Below are 19,330 nucleotides of genomic sequence, written 5' to 3' on the forward strand. Positions count from 1 at the left end.
TTCTGCATTTCTGCCCAGCTAATCAAAGGAGACTGGTGCCACCAGACACAGCTCGCTTGCCAAGCAACCTCGCTCTGGGACACAGCCTCCTGCTTCCTGGGTGCACCTGCGTGTGGTCTAAAGGCAGGAATGAGGCCGCCCCAGGAAACCGGAGGTCTCCCTTCCGTGTGCTCGTCAGAGATCAGAGTCAAGTCAACTAAAGGGGAAGCAGCTCATTAAGCTGTTTGTTTGGAAATAATTTCAGATTCCAGAACAGTTGCCAGGATAGTGCAGCGAGTTCCCGTGTACCGGTCACCCACCTTTCTCTGACATCTTACGTCATCGTGGTACCTTTATCAAACACTGTTAACCAACCACAGGCTTTATTCACATTTCACCAGATTTTCCACTAATGTCCTTTTCCTGTCCCTGAATCCAATCCAAAATCCTAAATTGCATTTGTGGGGCAATCGATTTTGAAAGCGAAACAGAGCATCAGAGTCTTCCCTACGTTAATTTCATAAGGTAAGCTTAGTGGTTGCACTGAGGTGGGTAACGGGCCAACTAGGGGCCTGTGAGGCCTTGCCCAGGAGCAAGCTGCAGGTGGCCCCATCAAGGAGGGAGAGTATTTGCTTTTCACCTGAAAATTAAACTTTTTCCCTAGTACTTGCATCTGACAGAAAAAGGCCTCTGATTTTCCTTAAACCTTTCAGCATTCTCTCCCTCTCTGATCGCAGTCACTTCATTTCTCCCTTTCCCTTCTGGCACATACTAGCTAATTTTCTTTGTGTCTAAATGCGTTTAAAATGATCACAGCTTTACACACCAACATTATTAACAAGTGTCAGCGCAGCTCTGAAAATAGTGCCTAGGAACTGTCGTGTTTCAGAATCCGTGAAGGGAGCACACAGAACCAGCTAAGCCTCACAAACTTCTCCACCAATGGCCAATCAGAAAAAGGCCAGAGTTTTACATCTTTATGACATTCTCTGCTGCTGTATCACCCTTGAGAGAGAGGTTTCGATTCCAACATGATTTGCATGGCTCCCTTTGGGCAACTAAAATTCTTCCCTGAGGACGGTGTTTTGTCTTTGGATGCAGAAAAGCAAATGAATCGCTAAGGGGTGTAGATTCGAGTCAACAAGTGAGACAAGGGAGACCAGAATGGTGTGATTTATTGAAGGAAAAGTGTGCTGAGAATGCATTTCGATGCTTGAAGAAAGACTGGAGACAGAAACTAGTATTAAAAGGTGGCATTGCCAGAGTCATTGGATGGAGAGATGGCAAGAGTTGTTCTCAGAGGGTGGCCCTATCTTAATGGGCACGAGGGCTTGGCACCTGGCTCTCTCTTAGGTTCAGGAACAAAACATTTTAAAAACTTTTCAAAAGACACTGTCATTTTCTAATTTAGCATTTCATCTTCACTTGTTTATCCAAGACTCCAGATAAATGTTAAGTAACGTGCTTCTTTTCAAGTAATTGGGCAGTTCAGGAAGTATTTTCTCAGGTTTTGAGCTGGCTCAGACCTTGTTCAACATTTCAGAGGATTCTACTGGCTGAATTTCCAGATCATTTCAAAGATTTTTAGGGGAAGCTCTCCATATAACATGATACATATCATGTTCATGTATGGCCAGCAGTGAAAATCAAGTTCTACAATTTTTTGGGGGGTGGAGGTGGGTGAGGAAGATTGGCCTTGAGCTAACGTGGATTGCATTCTTCCTCTTTTTGCTTGAGGAGGACTTTCCCTGAGCTAACATCTGTGCCCATCTTCCTCTGTTTTGTATGTGGGTTGCCGCCACAGCATGGCTGGACGAGTGGTGTGTAGGTCTGCACCCAAGGTTCCAAACCCTCAAACCCTGGGCCACCAAAGCAGAGCACGCGAACTTAGCCCCTATGCCACTGGGCCAGTCCCAAGTTCTCCAATTTTTAAGGCATTTTTAAAAGAAATCAATAAAAATGGAAAAACCCCGTCTGTTTTGAAAGACTATTATTTCTGTAGACCATAGTGATTTTATAAGGCTTTCCTGCCACTGCAAATAAAACATACTATAGGGGGAAAAAGTCTCAGGTTACTGTATATGGGTCTATCCTGAGAATGGTGTTTGCTGAGTTAAATGCAAATGAATGTGTTGCCTGGCTTAATTACAGCTCAGGCATACCTGCCTCCCTCAATGTCATCCACACGATGTGGCAAGGTCCTTCGGGGACCCACGTTGCAGAATAAATCTCTCAAGAAAGAGGTCATGTCTTCAGGCCCCTGAGATGGTCATTAACGCTGGGAAGCCAAAGCAAGAGAACTAACATGGGGTGACTTCTTGATAGTACTCTCTGTGGGACTCCTTTGTGTGATACTGCCTCTCTTCCCTTCTAGAAATGTAATGGACAGTCAATGTCTGCCTGATGGCCCACTCATGCCTGCCTGACTTGGGCCAAAGTGCAAGAAGGGGCAGGCCAAACAGTTTTCCCAGTCGTGGGAGCTGGGTCAGCCACAGCTTGCCATCCGAGTTCTCTCCTCCTGTCTCCGGGACCTTGCCTTGTGCCTCCTCTCACCAACCGCCAGCCTCCACTCTGGGTTTTGTGCCCAGCATTTGTTCTGGAGGCTTCAAAGGCAGTGACATGCATGTTCCTCCCAAATTCTTCCCCAAATAAGCAGATGATGGAGTAATACAGTTTCTCATCAAGTCTCCCCAAACTGGGAGCTGCTAGCTAATAGCTTAGCGCTGAAGGGGCCCAAAAGGATTAACTAGTACAGTCTGTTTAAAAACACTTTTTATCATGTTTCATTTAATACATGTAAAAGGATATATGTAACATATCTTTAGATTAGGAAGCGTTCTGGCTCTATGAACACCCATGAACTCCACTCATTTAGATTCTAGAACATAATCAATACATCTGTGTTCCTTCTGCACAGGTCCCCTGCTGCCCCTGCCCCCAGGGTAACCACTGTCCTGGGTTTTATATTTATTAGCCCCTTGCTTTACATATCTAATGAACATATTATTTTGATTTGGTTTTGAACTTTGCACAAATAATACCATGCTGCCTTCACTCAATTTTATGTTTTAACTTTCAACCATGTTATTGCAACTCATTTGTACTGCTGAGTGACATTCTACTGTGGGCATCTGCCACAGTTTCCATCAGCATTCTCATCACTGGATGTCTGTCGGTTTCCAGGCTTTTTTTCTATGACAAACAGTCTCACTGTGCACATTCTTACGCCCATCTGAATCATTTATTGAAGAGTTTCTCTGGGGTGAGTTTCACCCAAGAGTGAAATTGCTGGCTTGTGGAGTCTGTGGGTGCTCAACTTCACGAGAGAGTGCCAACATGTCCCAATTTGCTCTCCCACCAGCTATGTCTAAGAATCCTCATTATTACATTTCTTAATTTTTGCCCATTTAACGGGGATAAAATGACACCTCTTGGAGATGCTGACTTGCATTTTCCTGAGCACTAATGAGGTTATTTTTTTATATGTGCATTGGCCATTCGTGCTTCCTGTTCTGTGAAATGCCTGTTTATGTGTCTTGCCCATTTTCTGCTAGGTCATTTGTCTTTTTCTTACTGATCTCTGAGAGTATTCTGGATACTAATCCTTTGTCAGTTACTGTGTTGCAAAAAAATCTCCCAGTTTGTGGCTTGTGTCTGAATTATCTTTGTAGTATCTTTTGATGAATAGAAAAGTTCTTAACATATTTTTTTTAAAAAAGAAGAGAAAGTAGGCACAAAGAGGGAATAGAAATCCCTCAGTATGAAAGTATTACTAGAGAAGAACAAAGCTGGACTCTTATCTAACACCATAGACGAAACTACTCGAAATGGATTACAAACCTAAACATAAGGACTGAAACTATACAATTCCTAGGAAAAAAAACGTAGAGGAAAAGCTTCATGACATCGGATTTGGTAATGATTTCTTGGATATGACACCAAAAGCACAGGCCACAAAAGCAAAAACAGACAAATGGGACTATATCAAACGTCAAAACTTCTGCGCATCAAAGGCCATGATCAACAGAGTAAAAAGGGAAACTACGGGATGGGAGAAAATATTTGCAAATCATATATCTGACATTGGGTTAATATTCAGAATATATAAAGAACCTATAACAAGACAAAAACAACCCAATTAAAACTGCGGAAAAGACTACATAGATATTTCCCCAAAGATGACATATAAATGGCCAACAAACACATGAAAAGATGCTCAACATCACTAACCATTAGGGGAAATGTAAATCAAAACCACAGTGAGACCCAAAACCTCACACCCATTAGGATAGCCACTATCAGAAAAAGAAAAAGGAATGTTGGCGAGGATGCAGAGAAATTGGAACCCTTGTGCAGTGTTGGTGGGAATGTAAAATGGTACAGCTGCTATAGCAAACAGTATGAATGTTCCTCAAAAAAGTAAAAATAGAATTATCATATGGATCCAGTAATTTCACTTCTGGGTATATGTCCAAAAGAACTGAAAGCAGGATTTCAAAGAGATATTTGCATACCCGTGTTCATCACAGCATTATTCACAACAGCCCAGAGCTGGAAGCAACCCAAGCGGCTATCAATGGATGGATGGAGAATGGATGAATGGATGAATGGTATATACATACAATGGAATATTATTCAGAAAACGAAAGAAATTCTGACACATGCTACAACGTGGATGAACCTTGAGGACATTATGGTAAGAGAAATAAGCCAGTCACAGAAAAACAAATACTGTATGATTCCACTTACATGGGGTATATAAAGTAGTCAACCTCTTAGAAACAGAAGGTAGAATGCTGGTTGCCAGGAGCCGGGGGAGGAGGCATGGGGAGTTGTTCAAAGGCATAGAGTTTCAGTTTTATAAGATGAAAAAGTTCTGGAGATCTTTTGCACAACTGCTGAACTGTACACTTAAAAGTGATCAACATGGTAAATTTTATGGTTTTTACCACAATTAAAATTTTTTTTTAATTTTTAAGTGTTATAGCTAATAATAGCTATTGTTTACTGAGCGCTTACTCTGTGCCAGGCACTGTGACACCGGCTTTATATGCATTACCCCATTTACTCTTCACAACAACCCCAAGAGATAAATTACCGTTTCCCCTCATCTTCCTGAGAAAGAGACAAGCTTATCGAGGTCAAGTAACTGCTCAAGGTCACACAGCAACAAGTGCTGAGCCCAGGGCTGGAACCCAGGTCCAGCTGATTCTGAAGGCCAAGCTCTTAATGCTTGGCTGTACTGTCCAGGGAGGGGCAGAGCCCGGCCAGGGGCCACGGGCAGCCCTCTTGCCCCACACTACCAGGCATCTCTTCTGTTTTGGTCTTTCTGACACAGCCTCCACAAGCATCACCACACCATCATGCCTGAGCGAATCCTTTGGGAAAACTGGCCCAAGCTATGCCTGTGTCACAGAACCATGACCTGCAATCTAAATAGGACTCCTCTCTCTGTATCAAAACACTGCTCATGTCATGGGCGATTCATGCTCCTTCCTGAGATTGCAAGTTGCTATTTTGGAAAAGTCCCTTCGCGTGGCATGCTGCCCCAAGGCCCCTTGGCCTGCTTCCTCTGGCTATCTCAGTTGGCAGAACACAGTGCAGCCCTCCGGCGTTTGATTCCGTGTGTCTAATCTGCAACTCTGGCTGTTCCAACAATTCCCCTGCCTCCTCCATCCCTGCCCCACCCCCTACTCAAAACCAAGCGCTGGATGCTGGACGGCTGATGGCGAGCCTGATGGAGGGGAGGGTGCGGAAGGAAGAGCCTGTCTGGTTTCTGGCCTCCTCCACTGTGGCTGTCACTGAAGCAGAAACAAATCCTATCCATTCGCTCCTCAGATGAGGGTCTGCTCTGTGCCAGTGCTGGGCACGGGGTCTACAGTGGGGAGTGGAATGTCACCCCTCCCTGCCCTCATGGAGTTTGCATTGTAAAGGGGGATTATATCTGATTGTGACAAGATCTGGGACTTGAATTAAAGGGCATGGGAGGGGGAATAGCTGGGGGGAACTTCTTTAAATGTCACGTTCAGGGAAGGCCTCTCTGAGTTGGAATGTGGAGCTGGCTGGGTGAAGAGCCCAGGGAAGAATGTTCCAGGCAGTGAGGGTAGCAAGTGCCAAGGCCCTGGGGCAGGAAAAGGTGAGATCTGTGGCTTGGCCTGTTCTGAGGAAGGAAAGCAGACCTGGGTGGCAGGAGAGTGGAGGGCAGGGATGAGAGTGACAGAAGATGAGGTGCGGGGAGGAAGCAGGGGCCAGATCCTTTGAGGGGTGAATACAATAGACCCAGCCCTGTGCATGAGCTGATGGTGGGCTGGGGGGACGTTATTAAATCACCACAAGCAAGAGCCCAGGAGGGGCCATACAGATTGCCTGAGAGCCTATGGCAGGAGCAGCTCCCCGGTCAGGGCGTGTACATGTGTGTCAGGGAGGGCCTCCAGGGGAAGTGACATTTAAGCAAAATCCTACAGCAGTGGCTCTCAAAATGGGATTCCCAGACCAGCAGCATCAGCACCACCTGTGAATTTGTTAGAAATGCAAATCCCCAGCCCCACCCAGACCTACTGAATCCCCAGGGATGCTGTGCTAATGAACGGGGCAACTGCAAGCTGTCCAGTTCCAGAATGTGCCCCGAGGGAAGGTGCACAGTCCTGCATGGGGGCACCCCACAGCCAGCGGGGCGCGCCCACCCTGCTCTGGAACGAGGACACGGCCCGCTCACACGGGTTTGGCTGATTTCAAGGTGCCAAGATAGAGAGAGAAACGCATCTCTACAGCTCTGCCAGTGAAACTTCACACCTGGCCTCCGTGCCTGCGCCCTGGGCGGTGCTGAAACTTCTACAAGGTGTGAAAGGAATTAACATTTGCTGCAGCTGGTTGGAAGCCTTTAAACTGGTTTCAAGTTACAAAAATCAGGAAAAAAAAAAAAAGTAGATGGGAAATGATGTTATCCTCAACCTCAGTTAACTCACAACCAGCTGCAGAGGATGTTGCTGGATTATCTGCTAAGAAAACCCACCTTGGGGCTGAGAACAAGCTGGAGACCTCAACCTCCGAGGGTCCTTTTGCAAAGAAAATTCTCTGCCCTTGAACAGCCGCTCGCTTTAAAAAGGCACCTCCTCCACAGCCCGCAGAGCATCAGCCCCGACACTTTAATTGCTCGGCTAGAAACAAGTTAATGGGGTTTTAATAAAAATAGAACCCAAAGAGGCCCTCACTCCCCTATTTTTTGCAACCAGAGGCGCTGCCAGAGTTTCAATTCCACAGGTGTTAGGGCTGATCCCCTGTGTGCAGCGGACCCTGTTGAGAATTACATACAGGAGATGAGCTCATGCATCCAATATTTTGAAAGTCAACAAAAAGCACAACACGGTCAGTTAAGTCTGTTCCATCATAGACGCGGGAAAAAACAGATCAAATCACGTCCCCAGATCGCCACAGGCAGTAAAAGCTGGGATCAGCGAACCCCAGGCCATGGAAGCAGAGTGCGTGAACCACAGGCTGGCCCAGCTTTGCCACTTTAGAGTTGCCTGACTTGGGGGCAAGCTGCTCACCTCTGTGCCTCACTTTCCTCATCTGTAAAATGGGGGTCAAAATCATACTTATCTTGTAGGGTTTTGAGAAACACTAAATGGGTTCTATGTAAACTGCTTCAGGTAATGCCCAGCACATGGTAAACCCTTGAACAATGCTGCCCAGTGGGGGAGACTGGGAATAAACAAGTAGAAGAAATGAAGATTTCAGATAAGCATAGAACCATGAAGAAGATAAACCGGCTGATGTGACACAGACTCTGGGGGAGAGCGGTGGGGGCGCTTCAGCCTGGCCCTTGGGGAGCCTAAGGAGCAGCCAGGCACATGGAGGAGGGGTCGGGGGAGAGCAGAGTCCCCGGGTGGGAAACAGTTAGAAAGGCCAGTGTGGCCAGAACAGGAAGGGACCAAGAGAAGGAAGTGAGAAGTAGCTGCAGGGCCGGGTCATTCAGGGCCTGGAGATCTCATCAAAGCCCTGGGGAAACAGGGCAGTGATACCATCTAGCTACCCTTCTCAAACGTCGGACGGGCAGGCTGTGCGCAGAGAACAGACAGACAGGAACAGGGCAGGGAGGGCTGGCCTTTCGGGGACCTGGTAGCAGGCCACCACGATAACGGAGGCCAGAGACCAAGGTGCCTGGGACAGCGGAGCAGCAGGGGATGAAAAGTGAAGGGAGCCAAGAGGATGGGGGGACACTGAATATGGGGAGTGGGAGCCCAGACGACTTGAGGGTTCGCGGCTTCAGTACTGCGATGAGAAAGTCCCAGGGAGAAACTGGTTCGGTCAAGGTAATATAACCCCACCTGGCGAGCAAAGCCGGCTGTGGTCCCACCCCCTTTCCTGGGCATGCACATTTCACTCTGCACGTGGCCTCCGCAGAGCACGTGCAGTTCCCTGCTCGACTTTTGTCGCAGTGTCCGCCGCACTGTCCCAGGATCCTCCCGGCCACCGTTCTTGCTCAGGGCCTACGAGGCTGCTGGGGGGCTGCACCACGGCTTACACAACCATCCACCCCTTGTGGTGACAGCCTGTGCTAATCCTGACGGTAACCGAGATCCACGGCCCTTCCTGAGATCCTTGTCAGCTTGGACACGGAGCCCTGAGCAGCCCAAAGGGGGAGGGGGTGGGGGTGGGGGTTGGAGGGGAAGCATTTTGCAATTTGGAGGCTTTTTTCTTTTAAAACTCTTTCATATTTTTACTGGGTGCTTTTAAATTGATTACATAAATAATACTGTGTTCATGCATGTACAGAATTGCAAAAGACTCAGATAATCCAGAACAAAACATCAGGTCCCTCCGCATCACCTCCCAGCCATCCCGCCCGGCTCCCAGGGCCTTCCCGGGAGGTGACTGCCGGCAACACCCGAGGCCTCCCTCCAGGCCCCTGCCCGCACCCGCGCGCCCCTACAGCACTACGTGCCGGCGGACCTATGACACCTTCTGTTCTGTAACTTTTTATCTATTTCTTCTCAGAGATCTATCTACCTTGGCTTTTTTTCTTTTTAACAGCTGCAAAGTTTTTATAAAATGGAGAGGAGATATATCTTATTTAACTACTCCCCGGCTCTGAAGGGTTTGGGCTGTTGACAAATTTTCGCAATGCTGGGTGAATGTCACTGGATTTACATTCGGGCTCACGTGCGAGGATTTCTGTAGAATACATGCGTAGAAATGGAATTGCTGGATCAAAAGATATGTACCCTTAAAATTTTGATAGCTGCTACCAACTTATCTTCCCCAAGGCTGCCTTTTTCTTAAAAAAAGTTTAATTACAAAACTAATTCATATTCTTGCAAAAAAATGTAAAGAATATGAACAAGACCAAAAAAGAAATTTTAAAACACTTATAATTCTGTTACTCAGAAATGACAACTGTTAACATATAAGCTATTTATTTGAGCCCTTTTGCTGTGCATATATGTACGTATGATTTTTTTAATGAAAATGTGGTCATAATATATATGTATTTTAGAAACCTACTTTTTGCAGTTAACTATATGTCATGAAGGTCTTGCCAAGTCATTAAAGATTCTTCCATGGTGACATTCCAGGTTGTTAATGTGGTTTGGGGGCAAGAAGAGGAAAGCTTGTGTGGAAGGACAGAAGCTAAAAATCATTTTTTTGTAAAGTCTGTGCTAAAAGCAACAGTGACAACCCACATGTAGGATATGTTCACATGAATTTATTTATTTATTTATTTTTTTAACTTTTTTTGTTTGAGGAAGATTAGCCCTGAGCTAACATCTGCCTCCAATCCTCCTCTTTTTGTTGAGGAAGAGTGGCCCTGAGCTAACATCCATGCCCATCTTCCTGTACTTTATATGTGGGATGTCTACCACTGCATGGCGTGCCAAGCAGTGCCATGTCCGCACCCGGGATCCGAACCAGCAAACCCCAGGCCTCCGGAATGGGTCAGGTGAACTTAACTGCTGCGCCACCGGGCTGGCCCTACATGAATTTATTTATGTAGAAGTGTTATTCTACAACCCTGGTTCCTGGACGTCTTTGAGAATCTAATAAAACCGTCTTCTTGGCAGCAGTGTTTATGAGCACACACTTTATATATAATTTCGGGGGTCCGTGTCCCCCATCTCCCCACCAAAAAACCCCATGTCTGCACCATCACTTCAAATCGTTGCATTGAACGCCTCAGTATGGTTGCAGCATAGATTATTTAACCCACAGAGGGGTTAAGAATATAGGCTTTTGAGTCAGACACACCAGTCAAATCTCGGCTATATTACATACTCTTCAGTCCGTCTGCCTGTTTCTTTGAGTGTAGAATCCAGATAATAACAGGTGGGTTATAGAGTTGTTGTGAGGTTTAAAGAGTTCATGTGCGTAAAATGTTCAGAACAGGGTCTGGCACATGGGAAGTGCTAATTAAATGTCAGCTCTTCTTATTTCCAGTGTTTTGCTTTTGTAACATTTCTAACTGTCTTTGCACACATCTGTGATCACGTCCCCGGGATAAATTCCTCGATGTGGAATAGCTGGTGGAATCATGAGCATATTTATGAGATTTTGGATACATAATGCAGAACTCCTCTATAAAGACTCAGATTTAATAATTATTCCAGGACTGGGTTGACAATGGGAAACAAAGGGACAAAAATCCCTGCCCTTGTGAGGTTTACATTTAAAAAGGGGTAGACAGTAACAAAATAAAGAAATGATCTATTTGAAAGTGACACATGCTATGGACAAAAGTAAAGTGAGGAAGGGGGTGGGGAGGGCTGGGACAGGAGAGGGGTTTCAATTCTAAAGAAGGCGGTCAGGGAAGCTCCCTGAGAAGGTGACATTGGAGCAGAGCCCTGAAGGAGAGAGGAAAACCTGAGGACATCTTGGGCAGGAGTGTTCCAGGCAGAGGGAGTAGCAAGTACAAAGGTCCTGGGGCAGGAACATGCCAGAATGTGCATGAGGGGGAAGGGAGGAGAGGAGGACAGAGCAGTAAGGGGCAGGGACAGGTCACGGAGGGCCTGGCATGCTGATCAAACTACACTTTGGGAGCAGTGTTAATTTTGTCCAACTAGAGGTCTCGGAAGGATGAAGTAGGTGTTCAAAGAGACAATTAGAACTGAAATTATATTTACCCTGTTTCAATCTATGCTTGAGAGTGACAACTTTCACTCTTCCCCAGAAAATCAGAGATTCCTTGTTTTCTGAGTAAAACACATGAATGTTTCAGATACTCAAGTCCAATCTTTTTTTCCTAGAACAGTAAGAACCAAGAGTAAAATGAAAAGATACCAGCTCATTTTGTTTGTTCCTAGGCAGTGTTCCCAGACAGCCTGTTTGCCAGGTGTGCGATTTTGAGACAGTATTTGTCAGGGGAATTGAGGTCTATGAGTCTCAGATGATGTTGGCTGGGTTTGAGGGTCTCCAGGCCTCACCCCCTCCTGTTTTCCCTGCAACCCATGACCCCATCACAGCCCCAGAGACACATGCAGAGGGCAGGAAGGCCAGCTCGGAAGTTGAGATTCAGGGTAAAGAAGCAGTGAACCTCAAGTTCATCTTGGGGACCACCAAGGAGGAAATAAGTGGCCTGGCATTTCCACCCACTTCCTCAAACTGTGAACCTGAGCTTCCGGGAAACTAGGACGTTCCAGGGGCTTGGGAAGGACCAGACCGTGAGCTGCAATGGTGAAAAGGAGGCAAGACAATCTTGGTGTAGAACTGAGACTGGCAGGCCTGCCTGTTGCCCTGTGAGGTCAAAGATAACCCCCAGCCTGATGCTTGCTTCTCCTGTTTCGGCATCTTCTCCACCTCTCCGTCTCCAACTTGGCTTGTCGACAGTATGTCACTCCTCACCTCCCATACAGGCGCAGGGCCGCGTGCTGTTGGAGAGGCTAGAAAGAATTGTATCTGCAGGAGCTGCCAGTTCCCTGGGGGGGGAGGGAGGAGGGACACTGTGCTCCACGAGAGGCTTGGCTAAGCGCCCCACCAGCCTCGCCTCTTCCAAGTTAACACGAATCAGCTGTCCTTTCTGTTGCTCCCTCTTTCCTGCCCTCCTTTCTCATTTTCCATCCTCTCTCCTGCCTTCCTCCCTTTTCTTCCTTCCTTCTTTCTGTTTTACAAATGGTACGGTTTTATCGTTACAAAATGGGATTAGACATAACAGATAATTTGTCCTGATCACTGTAACTCAGTTCAGGTTAATTTTTTAGCAGAACAATAAACGCTTGTTGAAAAAAAAAATATGAAAACATCCAAAGAAGGGTGAATCTTCACACTTTCACTCTCCGCTCTTCCTCTCCTGAGAGACTCACTGTGAACATATTAGTCTTTATGTTCCAGAAGAGACTTTGGTTTTCCATGCGCACAGGTATCTCTGTATACAGTTTTTATATGGAAAGGGAATATAAACTCCTCCTGTTTAATTTGCTGCTGTGTTCCCAGCTCCTGGCACATGGTAGACATTGAAAATATTTTGAACAACTGAGTTATGAATTTCTGAAATTTGTCTCATTCAAAAACATGCCATGGATATCCTTCCATGTCATCTAGCTCTTTCTTTTTATGGCTGCGTACTGTTCTATAGAATGTCTACGTTGTTGTTTAACCATAAGCCTACCGTCAGACTTTAGGCTGTCTCCTTGTTCTCAGTATTTGAAGTCCTTGCCCCCACACACTTGCACACTCATGTGAGTATTTCTGTAGGCAGTTGTGGTAGACAGAATAATGGCTTCCCAAAGATGCTCACGTCCTAAGCCTGAGCCTGTGAATGTTTCCTCACACGGCGAAAAGACTTGCAGGTGTGATTAAATTAAGGCTCTTGAGATGGAGCGTCTCCTAGATTATGAGGTGGGCCCGACATGATCATGAGGCTCCTTATAAGAGGGAGGCAGGCGGTGCACAGAGCAGGCCATCTGGAGAGGAAGTGGAGGGCAAGGAGGCGATGTGCTCCCAGAGGCAGAGGTTGGAGTGACGCCATCGCTGGAAGGGGATCACGAGCTGAAGGATGCAGACAGCCTCCGAAGCTGGAAAAAGCAAAGACGCGGATTCTCTCCTCCAGTCTCCAGAAAGAATGCAGCCTTGCTGGCTCATTTTGGATCCTGACCTCCAGAATTGTAAGATAATCAATTTGTGGGGTATTCTTAATTTTTTCATTGTAAAATGCATATAACATAAAATTTACTATCTTAACCATTTTTAAGTTTGCTGTTCGGTAGCGTTAAATACATTCATAATGTCATGCAACCATCAATCTCCATAACTCTTCATCCTGTAAAACTGAAACCCTACACCTGTTAAACGATAACTCCCCATTGCCCCCTCCCCCTGGCAACCAACACTCTACTTTCTGTCTCTGGGATCTTGACTGCTCTGAGTAGCTCATACAGTGGAATCATACATTTGTGCAGTTGGTTCATTTCACTTAGCAAAGTGTCCTCAAGGTTTATCCACGTTGCATGTGTCAGAATATCCTTCCTTTTTAAGGCCGAATAAAGTTCCATCATGTGGTGCTGGATTTCCGGGTGGAAGTGAGACAGGCATCCTTAGCTGAGACACCGAGAGGTGGTTAAAGCAGCCCTGCAACATCACAGGAGCCGATTCCAAGTGGAAAAACCAGCTGACATTGTCAGAAAGCATTATCCATGGGGGGAAGATCTCAGGGACGACTTTATATAACTCGTGATGTTTAAATTGAACAAAAGCGTTTACATAACAATTTTCAGAAGGAAATCAAGTCTGTTTTTAGTTTTTTTCTTTTTTTTTTTTTTTGAAAATATAAATGGGCTAAGTCAAAGCTGATTTGATTAGATGAGGAAGATTAAAGTGTGTAAATATGTCAGGCTACACTAGCCATTGGCGATACAAACATGCATGAGAAATTCTGTGCTCTTGGTGATCAAAAACGAGTGTGTAAAATTCTACAGAAACTGTGATTAAGAATCCTTTCCACAGAAGTCTTGCAGACTTTGGTAGCTGTAGATTCTTGTAATTGCTGTGCTGTAAAAAAAAAAAAAATAACAATTTTGATACTGAAAACTTGCTATCCATTCGTCTGTCAATGGACACTTGTATTACTTCTGTTTTATCTACTGTGAATATGCTGCTGTGAACATTGGTGTACAGGTATTTCTTTGAGATCCTGCCTTCAATTCTTTTGAGTATATACCCAGAAGTGGAATTGCTGGATCATATGGTAATTCTACTGTAAACTTTTTGAGGAACCTTCAAACTGTTTTCAAAGGTGGCTATACCATTTTACATTCTCAACAGTGCGCAGCCTCCAGTTTCCCCAGATCCTCGCCAACACTTGCTGTTTTCTCTTGTTTTGATAGTAGCCATCCTAAGGTGTACGAGGTGGTAGCTCATTGTAGTTTTGATTGACATTTCCCTTATGATTCGTGATGTTGAGCGTCGTTTCGCGTGCTTATGGGCTATGTGTATATCATCTTTGGAGAAATGTCTATTCAAGTCCTTCACCCATTTTTTAATCAGGTTGGTTTCTTGTTGAGTCTTAGAAGTTTTCTATCTATTCTAGATATTAAACTATTGTCAGATATGATTTGAAAATATTTTCTCCCATTCTGTGGGTTGCCTTTGTACTCTGTTGATATTGTCTTTTGATGCACAAATTTTTTTTTCTGCTTTATCTCCCCAAAGCCCCTCGGTACATAGTTGTATATCTTAGTTGCAGGTCCTTCTAGTTGTGGCATGTGGGACGCCACCTCAACATGGCCTGACGAGTGGTGCCATGTCCGCGCCCAGGATCCAAACCAGTGAAAACCTGGGCCACTGCAGCGGGGCACGCAAACTTAACCACTCGACCACGGAGCCAGCCCCTGATGCACAAAATTTTTATATTTTCATGAAGTCTAATTTATTTTTTTGTTTTGTTGCCTGTGCCTTTGGTGTGATAGCCAAGAAATCATTGCCAAATTCAGTGTCATGAAGCTTTTGTCCTGTGTTTTCTTCTAAGAGTTTTATAGTTTCAGGTCTTACATTTAGGTTCTCGATCCATTTTGAGTTAATTTTTGTATATGGTGTTAGTAAGGATCCAGTTTCATTCTTTTGCATGTGGATATCCAGTTTTCCCAGTACCAGTTGTTGAAAAGACTGTCCTTTCCCCATTGGCACCCTTGTCAAAAATCATTTGACCATAAATAGGAGGGTTTATTTCTGGGCGATCTCTTCTGTTTCATTGGTCTATGTTGTCTGTCTTTATGCCAGTACCACACTGTTTTAATTACTGTAGCTTTGTAGTAAGTTTTGAAATCATAAAATGTGAGCCATCTGGCTTGCTGTTTTTCAAGATCGTCTTGGCTATTTTGGGTCCTTTGAGAGTCCGTATGAATTTTAGGATGGGTTTTTCTGTTTCTGCAAAAAATGTCATTGGGCTTTTGGTAGGGGTTGCATTGAAATTGTGGATTGCTATGGGTAATACAGTGCTGACATCTTACCAATATCGTCTTCCAGTCCCTGAACATGGGCTGTGTTTCCCTTATATTTACACCTCCTTTAACTTCTTTCAGCAACCTTTTGTAGTTTTCATTGTGCGAGTCTTTCACCTCCTTGGTTAATTCCTGAGTATTATATTCTCTTTGGTGCTATTGTAAATGGAATTTTCTTAATTTCCTTTTCAGATTGTTCATCGTTAGTGTATAAAAGTGCAACTGATTTTTGTGTGTTGACTTTGTATCCTGCTTTGAATTCGTTTATTAGCTCTAACAGTTTGTGTGCACATGTGGAATCTTTAGGGTTTTCTACAGATAAGGTCATGTCATCTGTGAACAGAGATAGTTTTACTCCTTCCTTTCCAATTTGCATGCCCTTTCTTTTTCTTGCCTAATACCTGTGGCTAGAACTTTAGTACTATGTTGAATAGAAGGAGTGAGAGTGGGCATCCTTGTCTTGTCTTGTTCCAGATCTTAGAGGAAAAGCTTTCAGTGTTCTGCCTTTGAGTATGATATTTGCTGTGGGTTTGCATATATGGCTTGTGCTATGTTGAGGTAGTTTCCTTCTATTCCTAGTTTGTTGAGTGTTTTTTTATCATGAAAAACATGTATTTTGTCAAAGGCTGCTTCAGCAGCAATTGTAGAGGATCGTGTACTGTGCTGTTTTCCGTTCGTTCTGTCGATATTGTGTATTACATTGATCAATGTTCATATGTTGAACCATCCTTGCATCCCAGAAATAAATCCCACTTGTTCATGGTTTACAGGCCTTTCAATGTGCTGCTGAATAGAGTTTGCTAGTATTTTGTTACGGGTTTTTCCACCAGGGTTCATAAGGGAAATTGGTCTGTAGTTTGCATTTGTTTGTTTGTTTGTTTGTTGAGGAGGTTCCTTTGGCTTCAGTATCGGGGTAATGCTGGCCTCGTAGAATGGCTTGGGAAGTGTTCCCTCCTCCTCAATTTTTTGGAAAAGTTTGAGGAGAGGAAAGCCAACATTAGATCTCTAAATGTTTAGAAGAATTCACCAGTGAAGCCATCAGATCTGGGTGATGGCTTTTCTTTGGGAGAGTTTTCATTATTCAGTCTCCTTATTAGTTATAGATCAATTCAGGTTTTCTGTTACTTTATGATTTAGTTGTGGTAGATTTTGTGTTTATAGGAATTTGTTCACTTCACCTAGGTTATCCAATTTGTTGGTGTACAATTGTTCATAGTACTCTCTTATAATCTTTTATTTCTGTAAATTTGGTAGTATTGGCCCTAGTTTCATTTCTGATTTTTGTAATTTGAGTCCTCTCTCTTCTTTTCTTAGTCCATCTAACTGAAGTTTGTCAATTTTGTTGATCTTTTCAAAAAACCAACTTTTGGTTTTACTGATTTCCCCCCGGCCTTCTATTCTCTATTTCATCTGTCACTGCTCTAATCTGTATTATTTCCTTCCTTCTGCTAGTTTTGGATTTAGTTTGTTCTTATTCTAGTTCCTCAAGTTGTAGAGTTCTTGATTTGAGATCTTGTTTTTTATAGTATTTATAGCTATAAATTTCCATTTTAGGACTTCCATTGCATTATAATTTTGGTATGTTGTTTTTGTTTTCATTCGTATCTAAGTATTTTCTAGTTTCCCTTGTGATTTCTTCTCTGATCTAGTAGTGTGGGCTTTTTTGGTTTTTTTGTTTTTTTTGAGGAAGATTAGCCCCGAGCTAACATCTGCTGCCAATCCTCCTCTTTTTGCTGAGGAAGCCTGGCCATCCGTGCCCATCTTCTTCTACTTTATATGTAGGACGCCTACCACAGCATGGCTTGTCAAGCGATGCCATGTCTGCACCTGGGATCCAAACCGGCGAACCCCGGGCCGCTGAAGTGGAATGTGCACACTTAACCGCTGCACTACCGGGCTGGCCCCAGATCTATTGGTTGTTTAAGTGTGTTGTTTAACTTTTATATGTCGATGAATTTTCCAGTTTTCCTCCTGTTATTTCTAACTTCATCTCATTGTGGTCATAGAAAGTGGTTTGTATGATATCTTTGTAAATCTAATGAGATTTAATTTGTGGCCTAACATATGGTCTATCCTGGAAAACGTACACGAGCACTTGAGAAGAATGTGTATGCTGTTGGTGGTGGGTAGAGCATTCTGTCTATGCTACACCTAGTTGGTTCATTGTATATTTCCTTGCTTTTGTCTAGTTGCCCTATCCATTATTAATACTGGGCTATTGAAGTCTCCACTATTATTGTAGAACTGTTTATTTCTCTAATTCTTTGTTTTTTCTTCATATATTTTGATTGTCAGTAGATATGTAAGTGTTTATAATTGTTATATCTTATTGCTGTATTGAACTTTTTATTAATATATATATAATGTCCTTCTTTGCCTCTTGTAATCTTTTTTTATTTAAAGTCTATTTTGTCTGATATTACTATAGCCACCTCTGTTCTCTTTTGGTTACTATTTACGTGGAATATCTTTTTCCATTCTTTCACTTTCAATCTATTTGTATCTTTGGAGTTAAAATGAGTCTCATGCAGACAGCACATAATTGAGTCATGTGTTTTATCCATTTTGCCAATCTGTCTTTTGATTGAAGAGTTTAATCCATTTACATTTAAAAGTAATTACTGCTAAGGGGGGATTTACTTCTGTCATTTTGCTATTTTCTATACACCTTATAGCTTTTGTTGTCCCTCATTTCCTATATTTCTGTCTTCCTCTGTGTGTGTGTGTTTTTAGTGCAATGTTTAAATTGCTTTCTCATTTCTTTTTGTGTATATTCTATAGCTATTTTCTTTGTTGTTGCCATAAGGGTTACATTTAACATCCTAAAGTTATAACACTCTAGTTTGAATTTATACCAGTTTAATTTCAATAACATACAAAAACTCTTCTCCTTTACAGCTCCATCCCCACCCCTTTCAGTTGTTGATGTCACGGAATTACATCTTTATACATTGTGTGCCAAAAATGTAAACTATAATTCTTTTTAATGCATTAGTCTATTAAATCATGTAGAAAACAAAAAGTAGAGTTATAAGCCATTGTTCTGATTTTAGCTTTTATAATTACCCGTGTATTTAACTTTATTGAGATCTTCATTTCTTCATAGGGCTTCAAGTTACTGTCTAGCGTCCTTTCATTTCACCCTGTAGGACTGCCTCGAGAATTTCTTGCAGGACAGGTCTAGTCGTAATGATCTCCCTCTACTCTTGTTTATTTGGAAATGTCTTACTTTCTCCCTTACTTCTGAAGGACAGTTTTGCTGGATATAGGATTCTTGGTTGACGGATTTTTTTCTTTTAGCACTTTGAATATATCAGCCCACTGCCTTATGGCCTCCAATGCTTCTGATGAGAAATCTGCTGATAATCTTACTGAGGAGCCCTTGTATGTGACAAATTGCTTCTCTCTTGCTGCTTTCGAGATTCTTTGTCTTTGGCTTTTGAGTTTTGATTGTATGTCTTGGTGTGGGTTTCTTTGAGTTCATTTTACTTGGAGTATATTGAGCTTCTTAGATTTTTATATTCATGTATTATATCAAATTTGGGAATTTTTCATCCATTATTTCTTCAGAAATTCTCTGCCCTCCCCCACCCTTCATTTCTCTCTCTCCCTTCCTTCCTTTCTCTCTTCCACAATGCATATGTTGGTCCACTTGATGGTATCCCACAGATCCCTTAGTCTCTGTTTGCTTTTCTTCAGTCTTTTTCTTTTCCTCATATTTGATAATTTCCATTGTCCTGTCTTCAAGTTCACTGGTTCTTTTGCCTGTTCAAATCTCCTTTTGAATCCCTGTAGTTAAATTTTCATTTTAGTTAAGTTTTCATTTCAATTATTGTACTTTTAAGCTCCAGATTTTTTTGGTTTCTTTTAAGGTTTTGTATCTCACTATTGATGTTTGTTTTTTTCACACATCATTTTCCTGACTT

This window comes from Equus przewalskii, chromosome 3 (assembly GCF_037783145.1).
Source record: "Equus przewalskii isolate Varuska chromosome 3, EquPr2, whole genome shotgun sequence".
NCBI lineage: Eukaryota > Metazoa > Chordata > Mammalia > Perissodactyla > Equidae > Equus > Equus przewalskii.